Source organism: Phaenicophaeus curvirostris, chromosome 27 (genome assembly GCF_032191515.1).
Source record: "Phaenicophaeus curvirostris isolate KB17595 chromosome 27, BPBGC_Pcur_1.0, whole genome shotgun sequence".
Taxonomy (NCBI): Eukaryota; Metazoa; Chordata; class Aves; order Cuculiformes; family Cuculidae; genus Phaenicophaeus; species Phaenicophaeus curvirostris.
The window spans coordinates 3,802,344-3,819,964 of NC_091418.1; positions in this window are offsets into that span (position 1 = coordinate 3,802,344).

Below are 17,621 nucleotides of genomic sequence, written 5' to 3' on the forward strand. Positions count from 1 at the left end.
TTGGGGAGAAATGTTTTGCTGTGAGGGTGGGGAGGCCCTGGCCCAGGTTATCTGGGGAAGTTGTGGCTGCCCCATCCCTGGAGGGGTTCAAGGCCAGGTTGGATGGGGCTTGGAGCCCCTGATCCAGCGGGAGGTGTCCCTGCCCATGGCAGGGGTGGAACTGGATGGGCTTTGAGGTCCCTTCCAACCCAAACCATTTCATGATTGTTCCACCAGCTAAGGTTCTTTCTGAATTGCTAACTAGGATGTATTTGTCCGATCTTTCTTCAGGAGGACAATCTTCTCCCACTTTTATACCTGAGACTGAGGTAGAGTGTGACAATGTTGTAAATAATTGTGAACACCCTCTTCTGCACCATTCCCTTATGCAGAAACAGGGTAGGTCATTCACAACTTCTGTTTGAGAAGTCTGGAGAAAAGGAATTATCATCAGTGGTGAGTGGAGGATTTGGAGGATGTGCAACTTGATTCACTGGGATATTCATAGCTGTTTGCTCTTCTCACTTTTCAAGTGGCACAACCATCCACCTTAACGTGATCTGTTAGCACTATATTAAACTAATACAGTTTGTATTCTTCCTTTGTATTCATCTTGGATACGTATTAAACCTCATTACTGTGCATTTAATCATAGCTACTGTGATTTAAGCATACTGGGTTTTCCAATAAAACCTGGTATGAAACAAAAAGGAGGGGGAGGAAAAGGAAAGCTCCGTTTGCAAATTGAATTGATATAACCTCCCACCAGCTGCGTTAAACTCCAAGGAACAATAACTCCAAAAGGGAGTTGACACAGCAGTACTATTCCTTTACTACTCTTTTCTTCTGTCAAACCCTATGAGAGATTTGAAGAAAAAGCATTTTCCTACATGTGAATTACCAGAAAAGTCTAATTCCATGTAAATTAATGCCTCCTCTTAAAAACTGCATTTCTGAAAATTCCATTCTCTCAATAGAGTCCTGTAATAATCATGCTGATAGGCTCCTAGGGCCTGAGCTTTAAAGGGTGGACTGGTAGTTTATGAAAGACTTGGTTGTGGTAACTGGAAATGTGCTTCTCTATAGTTGACTTGAACCTAGAGGACTTCACGCTTCCCCCTGTGATACTGAGCATAGACTCACAGAGAATGGTTTGGGTTGAATGGGGTGAAGGGACCCCAAAGCCCATCCAGTTCCACCCCTGCCCTGGGCAGGGACACCTCCCACTGGATAAGGGGCTCCAAGCCCCATCCAACCTCGCCTTGAACCCCTCCAGGGATCGGGCAGCCACCCCTGCTCTGGACAACCTGGGCCAGGGCCTCATCACCTTCATAGTGAAACATTTCTTCCTAAGATCTCATCTCAATCTCCTCTCTTCCAGCTTAAAACTGTTCCCCTCATCATATCCCTTCGCTCTGTGATCCAGAGCCCCTCCCCAGCTTTCCTGGAGCCCCTTTCTGTACTGGAAGCTGCTCTAAGGTCTCCCTGGAGCCTTCTCTTCTCCAGGCAGAACAACCCCAACTCTCTCAGCCTGTCCTCGTACGGAAGGTTGTCCAGCCTTCAGATCATCTCCGTGGTCTCCTCTGGACTCTCTCCAACAGCTCCGTGTCCTTCTGTTCAATTCTACTGTTATATTCCCCAGAAGTGGCAAGAAATTATCACACTTAGGCCTGGCACCTTTTCTTTTTTTCTTATAGTTTCTTAATTAGATGTAGCAACATTGACTTTGGCTGGTTTTCTTTGCCCTTTGTGGACAGTTATAACACAATTATTTGGGTGGTGGAGAGATGGAGATGTTTTTTGTTGGAATTTATGCCTTTTTAGGTGTGCAGGAGCAATGAGATGTGGCCAGGCAGTGGGTGGTTGCTTGCGCCTCCAGCAAAAAGCTTATTTGTCATAGGGGTCAACTTGTGTTACGTCAACAAGGTTTTGCTCTGTTATCTCTGAACGGCGCTGCTGGGAATGTTAGAGGAGCTCCAAATACAGTCAAGAGCTTTTCCAAAGAACAGAGGCATGCTGTGCTGCCGTTTTTTCAGCTTAGCTTGGTTCATGAGAGGTGCTGCAGAGCTTTAAAGAAACCAGATTAAAGTCCTTGCAAGTTCTTCATGGCTTGTGATCAGAGGCTGCTGCTTCTTAGGAGCACGTTGCAGGATTCATAGACAGGGATGGAGTGAACAGAACCGTGGTGTTAGGTCCTGTCTAGCCATGTAAGTTGACACACAAAGAAATTACCAGCCTTTGTTAATTGGTATTGAAATGTGATCTAAGTCAATTTGTTTGGAATTTAAGATTAAATTAATTTAAATAACTTTTGACAGAATACTCTTTTGAAAGGCTTTCCCTTGTAAGTTCCGCACCAAAGTAAATCACTTGCATTGAATTATTTACGAGACAATTTCATTGGGAGAGCTTCAAAACCCTCCAGGCAATAATAAAATGATCTTCAGTGTTACAGTCACAATTTGTTCTGGGTAATTGGCTGCCTTTTCCCACTGGGGAATAGGATGATGTTACGTGCGGGTAGGTGCCTCTTCCTGCCAAGAGGACAAAGTGGTGCCAATCATATGGACTAGGGCTGTGTCTTAGTTTTCTTTTTTTTTTAGAAGCCTAAATCCTCAGTTTATACCCCAAACCTACCATTCAGATTTGCAATGCGTTGCAGGAACAGACTTTGCTGTTTTGTTTGCTTGTTTATTTTTAATTATTTTACCTCCCAGATGGGTAACTTGCCGGTAAAGCAAAGGCACTTACCAGACCATTTTGTTCTCTCGCGTAGGTGTTTAAATGTAGATTGTGTGTTTGCAAATGGCTGTTTACAAAGCTAAATGGAAAACAGGCTGCTCTCTGCAAAGGGGGGAAAGAAAAAAAGGTAATTGTAGACTTCACAGAATAGAATCATAGGATGGTTTGGGTTGGAAGGGACCTTTACAGGTCACCCAGTCCAACCCCCCTGCAGGAGCAGGGACACCTTTAACCAGGTGAGGTTGTTCAAAGCTCCATCCAACCTGACCTGAAATGTTTCCAGGGGTGGCACGTCCACTGCCTCCTTGGGCAACCTGGACTGATGTTTCACCAGCCTCAGTGTAAAAAATTTCTTCTTTCTATCCACTCGAAGTCTGCCCTCCCTTAGCTTAAAACACAGAGTTAAGGGGGGGATCATGGATTTGACTCGTATGGGTGCTCTGATGTTGTTTGCTCCCTCTCACCTCCTTTACTTTTGTGCAAGTTAAGCTGTTTTAATGCAATTTCTGCAGAGTGTTGGAAGTCGTGTGTCATAACAGTTCTGTTAACCTGCTGTGAGGAAGACTGCAGAGCACTTGCACTTTAGAGAAAAGAAAAAAAACGAAGATTTATGGCAATGCATAGTCAAAACCTCTAGATTTTTAGCCTAAACAATCATGCCTTTTAACATCTTGGTAAAAGCTGTTTGTACTGTTTAGAAGTCAACCAGAAAAATCGTTAAATAAGAATGCCTTCCAATTTATATTTATAATAAAAAAGCTCACTTTGTAAATGATTTTTAGCTGCAAGAGGGAAGGCTTAGATGAGATCTTAGGCAGAAATGTTTTCCTGTGAGGGTGAGGAGGCCCTGGCCCAGGTTACCCAGAGCAGTGGTGGCTGCCCCATCCCTGGAGGGGTTCAAGGCCAGCTTGGATGGGGCTTGGAGCCCCTGATCCAGTGGGAGGTGTCCCTGCCCATGGCAGGGGAAGGACTGGATGGGCTATGAGGTCCCTTCCAACCCGAACCATTCTGTGGTTCTATAGTCAGAGTCTGACAGTGTCCTGGGAATACTTCAAGTCCTTTAGTGGGGACTCGTTTCCTCTAGTGGTGGTTACCAGATTTTATTAGAGCAATAGCCAGACTAGAAAACACATTTATCCCTAAATGAATTGTTTTCTTCATTTCAGTGGACTCTTTGCCCAAAAGCCCTGGCTTCCCTAGATAACTTTACTGCTTCACATCCCCACAGATTTTTCTACCAGCGTTCAAACTGTACCAGAAGGTGTCACCTCCTCTTTCCTTGTGTGACGTTCATAGCATCACAAGAAATTCTTTTCTAACCAGTTTGTGGTCTTTAGAGGACCAAGGCTGAAATGCACTGGAAAAGGAGTAATTTGCTGTGGTTGTTAATTCTGTGCCTTTCTCAGCTCCCCGCTGCAACCTTGACGGGATTTCCTTCACCGAGAAAGTCCTCCAAAGATGGTGTATTTTGTCTAGGATTTTCCAAAGGTCCTGTGAACTGGGTGCCTAAGTCTCCTAAACAACTCCAGTGAGTCTTGTTCTTATTTCAATAATTCAACAAGAACATTTGCTTAAACCTGCCATAACTCTTATGTGTGTAATATGCATGTAAATATTAGATCTGATATCTGAAATAATACTTTACATTAATTTGATTAAACTCCCTGGCAATGCTTCTAACTGGTAGGCAAATCCATCTTCCATACAGATTTCCCATTTTAATTGATCATTATTTAATGAAAGCTTAGAATGAAGTTTCCAAACTTATGTCACATCCCCTCCTGCTTTGAATATTTCATCTTCACCGAATGAGCTGCAGTCGGAGCAAACCCTTTGGACTGATATCAGGGCTTCCTGATGAATTCCTGCCTGCCAATATTTGCTGCTGGCCTCCTGGCTCTGACCACTGTTGATAAAATTATGGAAAGGATTATAATGTTTCATTCTAATAAATGTCAGGGTGGGGAATATGAAGTATGTCGGCTCATCAAGGACAACCTTGATTATTCAGGCTTGTTTGAGCAACAATTCCCAGTCTTCAGACCACGGTAGTGAATGTGTTTGTTTTCCTCTCAATGCTCAGTTGACTTTTCTTCTTTTTTGGAGAATGGGGGTTTCGGTGAGGGAGTGAAGATCACCCAGATTGTGCTTTCACCTTAACTTGGAATGCAGAATCCCTCCTGATGAATAAATATGAGTAGTTTTGAAGGGTTTTCTGTCGTTATTGAATATTGCCCCCAAGGGACAGGGGACAGGACGAGAGGGAATGGCCTCAAGCTCCACCAGGGGAGGGTCAGACTAGATATCAGAAAGAAATTTTTCACGGAAAGGGTCATTGGTCCCTGTCCGAGGCTGCCCAGGGAGGGGGTTGAGTCCCCTTCCCTGGAGGGGTTTAAGGGACAGGTGGACGAGGTGCTGAGGGACATGGGTTAGTGATTGATGGGAACGGTTGGACTCGATGATCCAGTGGGTCTCTTCCAACCTGGTGATTCTATGATTCTATGATCTGAAGTTTGTCATTTCTGATTTAGAGGTTAACAATGTTGTTTCTCAGAATGTCTAGCATCAGACACAGAATACAATGACCTTACGTTGGCTGCAGCTCTATCACCTTTCTGTGAGTTCTGAAGTAAAGCATAGTTACTGTGACTTTATGCATTATGCATTGGGAAAATGCTGGGTTTTGTTCTCAGGAGCAGCTGTGTAGAATCGTTAAGGTTGGAAGAGAGCCCGAAGACCATCAAGTCCAACTGTCAGGCCAACACCACCGTGCCTGCTAAGCCATGTCCTGAAGTGCCATGTCTACATGTTTTTGGAACCCCATTCAGGGATGGAGACTCCACCACTGCTCTGGGCAGCCTGATCCAATGCTTCACTACTCTTTCAGTAAAGACAGTTTCCTAATATCAAATCTATCCAACCCCTGGTGCAACTTGAGGCCACTTCTTTTAGTCCTGTCACTTGTATGTTTATAAATGTGTGCATCGACTTTTGCGCAGAGCTTTGCATTCGTGGTACTTTTGGCCTTTATGGCTGAAATTATACGTGCTGGTAAACTGGAGCCTGAAACTTCAGGGTCTGTTAGAAATACTTGCAATAATTCATAGCACAATGGCTATTTTTTGTTTATTTTAATGTCTAACTTACCTCGGATAGATGCTTTGCTGTTCCTTGTGTATTGGTTCTCAAAAGACATCTTGCAAATGCCTAAATGTTTCTGTTCATTTTCTAACACCCCGTGGAATTCTGAGCTTGCACAGAGAAATGTGGAAACCATGTTACGTGTATATTGATGCCTTTAGGAAAATACTCGTGGTTTGTTTTTTTTTGTTATTTGGGGTTTTTTTTCAGTGGAGAGGGGAATATTTGGGAATAATAAGGAAGTCTGAACAAAGAAATTCAACTTGTTCCAGAATTGTATTATTCTGAGTGAGTGGAGAATCAGGCCAGATGTGTCCTGGGAGAGCACTCAGCTTTGCTTTAAACAAGCTCCTTTGGCTCTGTTAAAGTGCTCGTGAGACGCAGCCCCACGACAGAAGGGGAAGCTTTGCATCAGATGCACTAAAAATATTCTATAGAAGAAGATGCAGGTTGGAAAGTTAGAGTTATATTGTTGTTTACAAAGATCTTTGCAGATAGACAAGGGAAAGCAAAATAATTTTTGCTGTGTGTCAGCTGGTTGCTTCTTCCAGGGACAATTTTTCAACTTGTAATATATTCATAGACATCTATATCCATATACAGAAAGAAGATTGAACAATCCTTTGGTTCTGAGGCAAAAATTAATGTTTTGAAAGCCGGCAGTGGCATTCCCAAACTCCCAGGTAAGAAATGGGACATTTGGAGGTGAAATCTGGTCGCCCTTGAGAAATTCTTTACTTTTGGGAATCTGAAAGGTAACTCAGCATAAAAGGCTTTTTAACTAAGTACGACCTTTAGGAGAGGAAGTGGGGAAAGAAGAAGGAACTGGTGTTTCCATGTGAATTTTGACATCGTTTAGGATATGTATGAGAGTTGGTGGCATTTAGCTGCTTTCTGTTCTGCAGGCTTAAAAGGGTTTTGAACGCAGCTGATGGGAAGAACAGTTTAATTTGCAGATCAGGCCTGTTTTGTGGGCATAAAAGAGTAAATAACAACCAGTGTTTTCCTTTCTCCCTCATCCTTTTTAAGTAGAGAGCTGTCAGCCTTTACAGTTATTCCCTCTTAGGAACAATTGCCCGGTTGCGTACAAGTTGGATTGGTTTTTGTCATTTTGCTTTTCATAGAATCACCAGGTTGGAAAAGACCCACAGGATCATCAAGTCCAACCATTCCCATCAATCACTAACCAATGTCCCTCAGCATCTTGTCCACCCGTCCCTTAAACCCCTCCAGGGAAGGGGACTCAACCCCTCCCTGGGCAGCCTGTTTTATGTGAGTAAGAAGTAGCTCCATGCGTCTGACAGCTGATGATCCTGCTTTCCAGTGGCTCTTGTCTTCTAACCTAGCTTTTCTATCATAATTTAATATGCCTTATGTGAAATTATTTTGAGTTTCTTCCTTTTTAAGTGTGGGAGAGTCCACACAGGGAAGAAGTGGTGTAAAAAGCTTCTTGGTGTTTGCACCTTATTCAACAAACAAAAAATCACGTAAGCAAGAGTTGATGTGTTTGGTATCTGAAATGTCATAATCTACTGAATGCTTTGCCGTGATGAGGGTGGGGAGGCCCTGGCCCTGGTTGCCCAGAGCAGTGGCGGCTGCCCCATCCCTGGAGGGGTTCAAGGCCAGGTTGGATGGGGCTTGGAGCCCCTGATCCAGTGGGAGGTGTCCCTGCCCATGGCAGGGGAAGGACTGGATGGGCTTGGAGGTCCTTTCCAACTCAAACCACTCCATGATTCTATGATTTGCTAGCACTGATAATGCCTGTGTGTGTGAATAATTCTGTGTCTTCTCAGCTTAGAGATACCCAGAATTTCTGGCTGGGGTGGGGGAAAGGCATTAGCAGAGACTCTCTGCTCTCCTGTGATCTCCTTCTGTTTGTGAAATTGGATGGCAATTGGTTAATAATTGCTCCTGCTCTTGAAGGCAGACAAGATGCAAGTACACACCCACAAATCATGATTACTTTGTCTTCTGCAGTCTAAAACCAAAAAGTTAAGAACCTCTTGAAATAAGTCTTGTTCATGAAACTGAACAGAAGGCAGCGTTGAATTTCATGAGAAGGGGGTTTGGTTCCCGAGTCTGTCGGGGAACATCCATGCAGGTGGTGGGAAAGAAGAGGTGGCTTTTTTTGGATGTATTCAACACTGCTGGTTCCCCTGACATCATCTGGTCCTGAGAGCACGTTGTGGCTCTGCTTGGGTTGACGTGGGACTCAATATCTAGCATCTTTCTGCTTATCTTGGGCAGTGATCACACACCACGGCCAGGTTCTAGAGGCATCAGGGCACAGTAAACAGAAGTTTAGTATGACACTACCTTTCATCCGTTTAAACCAACAGCTTTTTCAAGTATTGTGCGTTACTGGCAAAGTATTGTTAATACTCTTAAAGCCAAGCTTAGTTCAGAACTCTGAACACATTTGTCTTATGGAATATAAGTGCTTGTCTTTCCATTTCCTCTCTTCTTCAGTTTAAGACATAAATTGATAGTTTTTCATTCCCCTATTGTGACAAGTGCGTACTCAAAATGCGTTCATCTTGCTGTCAACAGACCTGGAGAAACTCTCTGCTGCAATTGAATCCGAGACTTGTGAATCTAAATGTACAAGTCCTTGCCACTACAGTTGTAAAGATTCAATTACAGTAGAATAAAGGCGTTAATAGCTTCACACCCTGGAGGGGAAAATGATGTTACCTGAGGGCAGTCTGTGTTACGTTCTGTTCTGCAAATTCCTTCAAGAGCTGCGTTCACGGAATTGCTGTAGTTTATTTGCTGTATGTGCAAGTCAAGCTGACCTGCATGCTTGATTCTCCAGTGGATGTCTTGCTGTGCATTTCAGATCGGATGGAGTGGCATTGAATGTACAAGGAACTAAAGGTATTCACTTTATTTTAGAAAAGAGGAAAAAATAATCTTTTTCAGACATTAGCTTGTGTTGAAATTTCTTAGGGTCTACCAGATGGCAAAAAAAAATAATTACACTTTTGTTCCTAGTTTGCTGCTATTGTGCTGTAATTATAGCACAGTCAGTTGTTTCCATAGCTGTTAGACTTTACAGTTAGTTGCTGGCTCCACTCAAATTTTGGAATGGTTACAATGCAAGAACCGTCTTTTCCCCTCCGAGAATAACCTAATATTTAAGAAAAGAATGAATCATAGAATCAGTGATTTGGGTTGGAAGGGACCTCCAAGCCCATCCAGTCCCACCCCTGCCATGGGCAGGGACACCTCCCACTCGATCAGGGACTCCAAGCTCCATCCAACCTTTGTTTCAAGGCTGTACAAAGTTTACATGGAAATATTTGTCAGGATATGATTTGAGAGAGGTCTTGCCCAGAACTGAATAACAACCAGAAGAGGGACGACTTGGGACACAAGGCAAACACTTGGGACCTTGCTCTACCAGGTTCCTTCTCCATGCAAGGAGATTAGTCACTGATCGCTGCTGGGGTTCTCTTCTTCATTCTGAAGCAAAGCACAGTTGTGAGAGCTCTTCTAGGACAAGACACTGCTTTCCTATCCCACAATACTCGTGACAGACTGGAGAATGTCACCTCTTGGTTTGGTGCTGCACAACACCATTGGTCAAAAAGTTTTGTAACTTATTTTAAGTAATTTAATTAACACGCAGCTAATTTAGCACAACACAAACAGTGTCTGTGCAACTCTACTCCAGCTTTGTTCGTTAGACTCAGCATTAAGTCATCGTCTTGACACCTAAAAGATGTATAATCAGTCACCAATTAATTAGCATCAGTTTGTCAGGTATTCATTAGAATAATTGACTAAAGTCTGTCTTGTTGAAAATGGCTTTTTGCTTAATTTTATGCACTTAGTGAAATGGAAAATACAGTCCTAGAAGACGTAGTAGACACATCTCATAGGTCATCTGCATAATTTGTTTGCCAGGTTAATTTGGGCACATCCTCAAGTGCTTTCTGTAGCTTAACTGATGTAGATTAGGTACTAAGTCCTCACCGCATGTTTCAGAAAATCTATTTTGTCTTATTGTTCAGTGACAGTAAGAAAAAAACTGTGTTAACTCTGACTAACCTTAAATGTGAAAACAGTTTGTTTAGCCAACTTTGGAGGAAGGAACGTGTTAGGAGAGCAGTCTGCACTGTAGTAGCAAGGACAGGTTGGAATCATGTGTTGGTTTGGGTTGTAGAGGCTCTTAAAGCCCATCCAGTTCCACGTCCCACTGGATCAGGTTGCTCAAAGCCCCATCCAACCTGGCCTTGAACCCCTCCAGGGATGGGGCAGCCACCTCTGCTCTGGGCAACCTGTTCCAGGGCCTCCCCGCCCTCAGCGTGAAGAATTTCTTCCTAATACCTAGTCAAAATCTCCCCGCCTCCGATTTAAAGATACATATTCTCTTATTTCAATACTCCAGGGGCATCTCTTTGAAAGAAATAGCACGTGTGTCGTGTTTCTCATTGTCCATCAACATCCTATCAGGTTTAGTTTTAATCCACGTTGGAGGAATTAGTAATTGGTTTGTTGGTTTAACTCATTAAACAAGTGACTTCTGTAGCTTTGTTCTCATTCAAGCAGCATCCCTCACTGAAGGAGATTTTCTTCAACACTGTGAGACACACTAGAAATGGTTTTATGTAGTTTTATAACCATCTGCAGAGATGCATGTTCTCAAGGTGAATACCAATCATGTGAATAGCATGTTTATTTTTCCCGGATTCCTCTTAAAGGCAGAGAATTGTCTGACAGGATCAGGTGAACAACTACCTAAGAATACTAAAACCCCCTTATTTTCATTTATAGACCTCAACAAACTTTTCAAAGGAAGCTAATAGTGTTTTATGTATCGCATGCATATAGTAAATGGAGAAAACTGTGAGAAAAGGAGGAGAAAGTGACCTTCCCCGAGGCCACCCAATAAATAACTTTGTAGCCTGGGAGAAGCGTTCCTGTCACTTGAGCTCCTTGCAGGAGATAAAGATTGGAAAAGGCAGAACTTGGACCAGAGCCTCAGCTCAGTGCTTTATCCAGCAAGCAACAGGGAGGGGGGGTCTCACTTCCAGGAGTGGAATTAAAACCAAGCTCTGAGAGGTGATCTAAACATTAACTTTCACGTTTCCTAAACTCTGAATTAATGGGTTTGAGGAAGAGCTGCGTGAAAGCTTTTTGAGATGATGGACTGCCAGCGTGGGTTTGAAGCATCCCGCCCTGCCTGATAGATGATTCCTTTGGGATAACGGGGAAATAAATTGCTAATTCATTGAGAAGTGAATTTGAAGAAGAAGTAGGTGTCGGGCAAGGCTGGGAAAAGGAACTGCCAGAGTAATGACTCAAGGGAGAATATTGAGATGACCTTTCTAACTCCAGGTTCCTTTGTTAATGAAGGCAAAGTCTTTTTAAAGGGCAGCAAGTCTGAACTTCTGGGGATGGTGTTTGCCAGGCTGGGAATTGGTCCGTAGCTTTTATTACCTGAGCCTCTCTCTGAATTGTAACCTTTAAATATTAAATACACACAGGTAGTGATAGCCTCGTTTATGAGGTGGCGGGTGCAGGGAGAGAAGGGTAAATACCTGCTTTTTATGGGTGTAATTTCAATCCAAATTCCAGGTTTGTTACTCATGCCAATGATGTACATAAAATCACTATAACAATCAAAACATGAATCAAGGCTCGTAAACCAAACTTGTATTGGTAATGAAGTTTCTTTCGGGGCTTTGTTGCCACTGACAAAGCGGCAGCATCTGCTTTTTCACAGCCTAGAGGACACGCTGCTGTTACAGAGCTGCTGCTAGCTTGAGTTCTACAAGGTGAATCAGTCTAACTCCAAAAGCCTTTTAAAAAAATAACAGTTTTGGAATCCCTTTTCTGGGCATTTTCAGCACCTGGGGATATTGCACCGTGCAGAAATAGGATGGGATCTCCTCGAGGCTGAACCAATGCCTCTTGGTATTCATGGAATCATAGAATCACTAGGTTGGAAAGGACCCACCGGATCATCAAGTCCAACCATTCCCATCAATCACTAACCCATGTCCCTCAGCACCTCATCCCTCCATCCCTTAAACCCCTCCAGGGAAGGTGATTCACCCCCAACAGAAATTTAAAAATGCAGAAGGAGCAGAACAACTTTGTGAAATAGTGTAAATGGGCAAGATTTGTAACTTCAAAATTATTTTCTGCAATAATTGAGTGTTTCTATAAATTTGGTTACAGTTCACCAAGTGGCTATTGGTACTGCAATGGGAAATAAGATTTGAATTTTCTCTCTTAAAATGCAATTGCAAAGTAAAAAGTTAGTTGAAACAAAGAAAAAATCATTTAGATACTTAATTTTATTCTGTGTGCTGTTATTTAAGGTTTTGAGATAAGCAGAGTCTGTTAAATTTTGCTTTTAATGGAAAACCAAAGACAAAAACAATTCCTCATTTCCCTTGTGGAAAGCAAACTTTTTTTTTTTATTAACTGACATGAATCATGCAAATCTGAAAGTGGTGTCCTTGGTGGAAAAAAAGTCCTTAAGACAGTTGATTCAACAGGTTCTTCGGTGTTTAGACCTGGTGATGTTGTTGACATAGAGAACAGTGATGGTTTTAGGTGAAGATCTTGTAAAGGTCTCTTAAAGGGCTTGGCAGCTGGAACAGAAGCAGTTGCCTGATTTGCATGTTAAGGGAGCAGCAGAACAAGCTTCCTCTGCTCTATTCCTGACAGAGGAATAAATACTTGATGTGACTAGAAGCAGCCGAACTTTATTTGTGCACCGTTAGCTCTTCTCGAAAACTGCAAATAAATATTAGAATCCAGCAAGGGTAGGATTCGTGCTTATGTAGCTCATCTGTCTTTTAGTACTTCTATTAAACTGCCATGTGTTTTCCCCTGTTTTTTTGGGGGGAGCATGGTGAGCCGCTCTTTTTGTGGATAGTGCAAGTTTCATATAAAATAATTGGGAAAATGGAAAAAAAATTGCAGTTTTGGCAGGGCGTGGGAAAAAAATGTATTATAAAAATGACCAAACTTGGTTATAAGCTTGTGAATTGATTAATTTTAACTGAAATGAAGACATGGCCCACCCTTTTTGGAGGGGGGGGGTGCCATAGCAGATGGCATACGATATATGTAGTGCATGAGATGTGATTCCAGAGTTCTGTGAGAAGGATGAAGTTACTTTATTAATTCATATTAAGCAGCCCAGAGCAGTGGTGGCTGCCCCATCCCTGGAGGGGTTCAAGGCCAGGTTGGATGGGGCTTGGAGCCCCTGATCCAGTGGGAGGTGTCCCTGCCCGTGGCAGGGGTGGAACTGGATGGGCTTTGAGGTCCCTTCTGACCCAAACCATTCCATGATTACACACATAAGACTTGATTCTTACTTGCTGTAACTCCTCTGTGCCCACACCTGAGGGGAGCGCATGTTATTTACCTCGGCTTCAAGTCCTTTCTTCAGGGGCGTGGTGTAAAACGAACGTACTTTAAGAAAGCCCCATAAGTCTGCATCAAAAAGCTTAAGAAATGACTCCTCAAGTCTGGACTCGTTCTCTGTTTCATCTGCTCCTATTCTTGTGATTTGAGGTTGGGTTTTATAACGTACAAGCCAGAAATGTGAGTGGTAGCTTAGGGGCAGCAGGGCAGTCGTAGTAGGAATGTTCTTACAACTCCATCCAGAAGTGGAGCACACAAATGTGGGTCAGGACCACTTCGTTCCCCCTCTCGTGCTTAACTTGCTTCAGAGTTTTTTTGCGGCGCAGAGAGATCTGAAGCGTCTCTGGGGCTGCTGATGGGCTCATGTTTTAAAAACTGGTGACCTACTTGAGCTGTTGTCAATGCAAGAAAGAGCCCATTTGATATACGCTCTGCAGGCAGAATAGGGATTAGAGGCACTTAACTGTGAATCTTGTATCCTTCGGGTTTTATGACCAGGCCTTTTTATTTTTTTTAATCTTCAGAGAATAAAAGGGTAGAGGGAAGGGAAGAGGAGAGGAAATGATCTTATTACAACTTTAGAAAGTGTCTTTGTAACCGAGAATAAGAAACTCCAATGAAATGGGAATGAGACAGTAAATTGTCTCGGCTTACCTGTGACTAACTTGCCTTTATTTTCATTAAACGTTCGCAGGCACAATTTCAGTTACTTAAATCAACCTGATGACCCACTTAAAAAAAATCAGCTGGAAGAAAATACACCTTTAATTATATTCTGTGATGGCTTTATAAACTTTACAGGGTACGTGGAAGTATTAATGTTCACGTAATGCTCTCACATCAGCAAAAAGGCCAGCAGGATGGGGAAGGAGGGGCTGTAGCCTGCGCATCTTTTTTGTGTTTAAATTACCTCTGAGTGTTACGTCAAGTGTGTTTTGGCACGCTGTTCATTATCAACAGGATATTTTTGGGAAATCGTAGAGTCACAAAATGGTTGGGGTTGGAAGGGACGTTCAAAGGGGATCTGGTCCAACGCCGCTGTGATTAGCTGGGGCATCTTCAACCACATTATGTTGCTCAGAGTCTTATCAAACGGGACATGGAGTGTTCTCAGGGTTGAGGCTTCTACCACCGCTCTGGGCAACCTGTGCCAGTGTTTCACCATCCACATTGTAAAAAACCAAATATTCCTTATATTTATTCTCAGTTTCCCTCGTTTAGTTTAAAACCATCACCCCTCGTCCTGTCCCAACAGACCCTGCTGAAGAGTTTGTCCCCATCGTTCCCAGAAGCCGTCGCGTCCCCACTGAAGCTGGTGGAACGGTTCTCATGGTTTTGGTGAGGCCAAGATTTCAGGCATCGTTCTGGCTCTGAGACAAAAGTTCAGTACCTGCAGTATCTTAACCTGCCATTGGGAATAATCCACGTAGCATTTTTTTCTTGCGAAAGACTGAGCAGTATCATTCCAATCCAGGGAAGTATTTTGGTCAGGTAATTAAATTCATTTGTGTGAGTAGGATAGCTTATTCGATTCAGTGACTCCAAGTATTGTTTTATTACTTGCATTCACTCCCTGAGGATGTAGAATAGGAATGTATCGAATCAGTTCTCATTTCTGGTAATACTGAACCAATCGCTTCTCTAAAGACAAGAAAAAAAAACAAATGAGGAAGCAAACAGCTAACTGCTAACCCAATTCATTTGGTGATGAGATGGTGAAAAGCTCAGGTCTATCATAATATCTTTTATCTAAGCTGAGGTTCAGAAATTGGGTAAAGCACAATCTCACTTTCATTTTTATTTTATTTTGGCTTACAGGCTGGCTGATTTCATTATGACAATGCTGTTCTATACAGGTATTAATAATCCAAGTTTCCTATGTGGCAACATAAATTTCATCAGTTACCAGTAACAAGCATCATAGAAATCGTTTGCAGTAGTTCTTCCCTGGCAGCTTCATAATCCACAGTGCAGAAATAAGATGTTCTCTGGGGCTGCTTTTCATGACTGATGTAGTGCATGAATGCAGAGCTTTTATTTTTACTGTATCTTAGAATCAGGCAAGGATATTATTTGGCATTATCACTGTACAAGTGCTTTTTGTTCGGGTCTGCTCTAGTGCTTGTGAAACACTAAATCTTGCTTTCCTAATGCCCGATCATACCCTGCTGTAATAAATGCTAAAAACAAATGGAAAAGAAAAATTAAACTATAACATAGTTGAACTCCAGAGATGCATTGCAACAGCACTTTAACTTCAATTTTGTACAAATAGCATTCTATTTTAGGTGCTTTGCATTTGTAGGGGGAAAAAAAAAAGCACCCTGAAGTTTAATTTATATTGAAGATGCAAGGCTGCTAATATGCGGTTAGATTAGTTACTGTCATTTTTTTTAATACCGCAAGCCCTGTTGGCAACCCGTGGCAGTTACAAATTAAGTTGCATGGAGGTATAGTTCTCAACAGAAATCAATTTTCAGCACAAAATGCCTTATTTGCAGTTTTATGGCTTAAAACTGCTTGCATGAAGTGATTTATTATTTGCAGTTAGGAGAGAAGGCTCTTGAGGGGATGACTGTCTGATTTGGACTTTCTTAGTCTTTATTGGCGGTGTTTGCTTTCAAGTATTAAATGTAAAATAATATACTATTAAATATAAAATTAGTCTTGGGTGTTGCAGGATTCTAATCTGTTGTCACGTGGGAATTTGCAGAACGTGCGAGATTTTTTTCCCAGTGAATGGCAGGATGGTTTCTCAAATTATACAAACGATATTTCAAGCCGCTGAGGGATAGAAAGGTGGAGCCCAGGGGTGGCTGAAGGTGATGCAAACTGAATCTTAATTACTGCATGTATTTATAACTAATGATGGCAGTGGTGCTATGGACGGATAATAAGAGGAGCAGTGCGGAGGGCAGCTCCTCAGCAGCTGGAATCTAGTTTCAGTGAAGGAGTGGTGCTTGTCTTCAAGCTCATGTACACTGCCCGCGTGCCTTACTAGAGGCTCAGTTCTAATACAGAATCATAGAATCACCAGGTTGGAAGAGACCATTGGATCATTGAGTCCAACCATTCCCATCAATCACTAACCCATGTCCCTCAGCACCTCGTCCACCCGTCCCTTAAACCCCTCCAGGGAAGGGGACTCAACCCCCTCCCTGGGCAGCCTCTGCCAGTGCCCAATGACCCTTTCTGTGAAAAATTTCTTCCTAATGTTCAGCCTAACCCTCCCCTGGTGGAGCTTGAGGCCATTCCCTCTCGTCCTGTCCCCTGTCCCTTGGGAGAAGAGCCCAGCTCCCTCCTCTCCACAACCTCCTCTCAGGGAGTTGCAGAGAGCAATGAGGTCTCCCCTCAGCCTCCTCTTCTCCAGCCTAAACACCCCCAGCTCTCTCAGACGCTCCTCGCAATCCTTGTTCTCCAGCCCCTTCCCCAGCTTCGTTGCTCTTCTCTGGACTCGCTCCAGAGCCTCAACATCCTTCTTGTGCTGAGGGGTCAGAAGTGACCCCAGGATTCGAGGAGCGGTCTCACCACTGCTGAATATATAACGGCGTCTGTAGCCTGAAGTAAGAATATTTCTTAGCAGAGCTGGTGTAACTGAATGCTGAAATGGAATTCCATTTCTGCACTTGAAATGTATCTCTTGTTCACCTTATCTGTGGGGGTTTAATCCAGATTCCATTTGCAGATGGCCAAGTCTTCTCTTCTTAGTGATCTGTTCCTTATGCAGAAAGAGAATAACAGCAGCAGAGAGCTGCGGCTGCACCGAGTTGCAGTGCAGGGGGGCGGTTTGCAGTGTTGGACACAGGCTTCTTTGGAAAGAAGTAATGCCACTTCAGCAAGAGCTTCTTCAATTTGACCTCCTGCTGATGATACTCATGTTTTGCTGGTGAGCTCAGGGCTGCAGCCGGGCTTTTGGTTTTTCTGCAGTGTTTAGTTCTGTGTGCGTTTCCAGTTTTGCTGAGTAAATGTCTGGTTGTGTTACGTGCTGCCTAATTGTGAGATGTACTGCGAGCAGCTGAAAATAATGGGGAAAACGTACCATATGAAACAAGTACTGTCCTAGCGTTGTTACACAGCCCCCCAGAACCAAAATCAAAGCGTTCTCTTTGAAAGAACAAAGCTGTCTGCAGCTGTACGCTTCCAGTCTTGCTAGGCTTGTATTTGACTGCTGCTCACATACCACAAGGCTATTTCACTGTCATGTGGTCAATCACAATCGATACAACTGAAAAGATTTTTCTTCTTTCTTGTGCTTTTAATACTGCAGCTATTCATTACTGTCTTCTACTGCTGCCTAATATCCATCTGTTCCTCCTCATTCAAGTGGCTTTCCTTCTCCTGGAAATGAGACACCTCAATATCTTGATTAA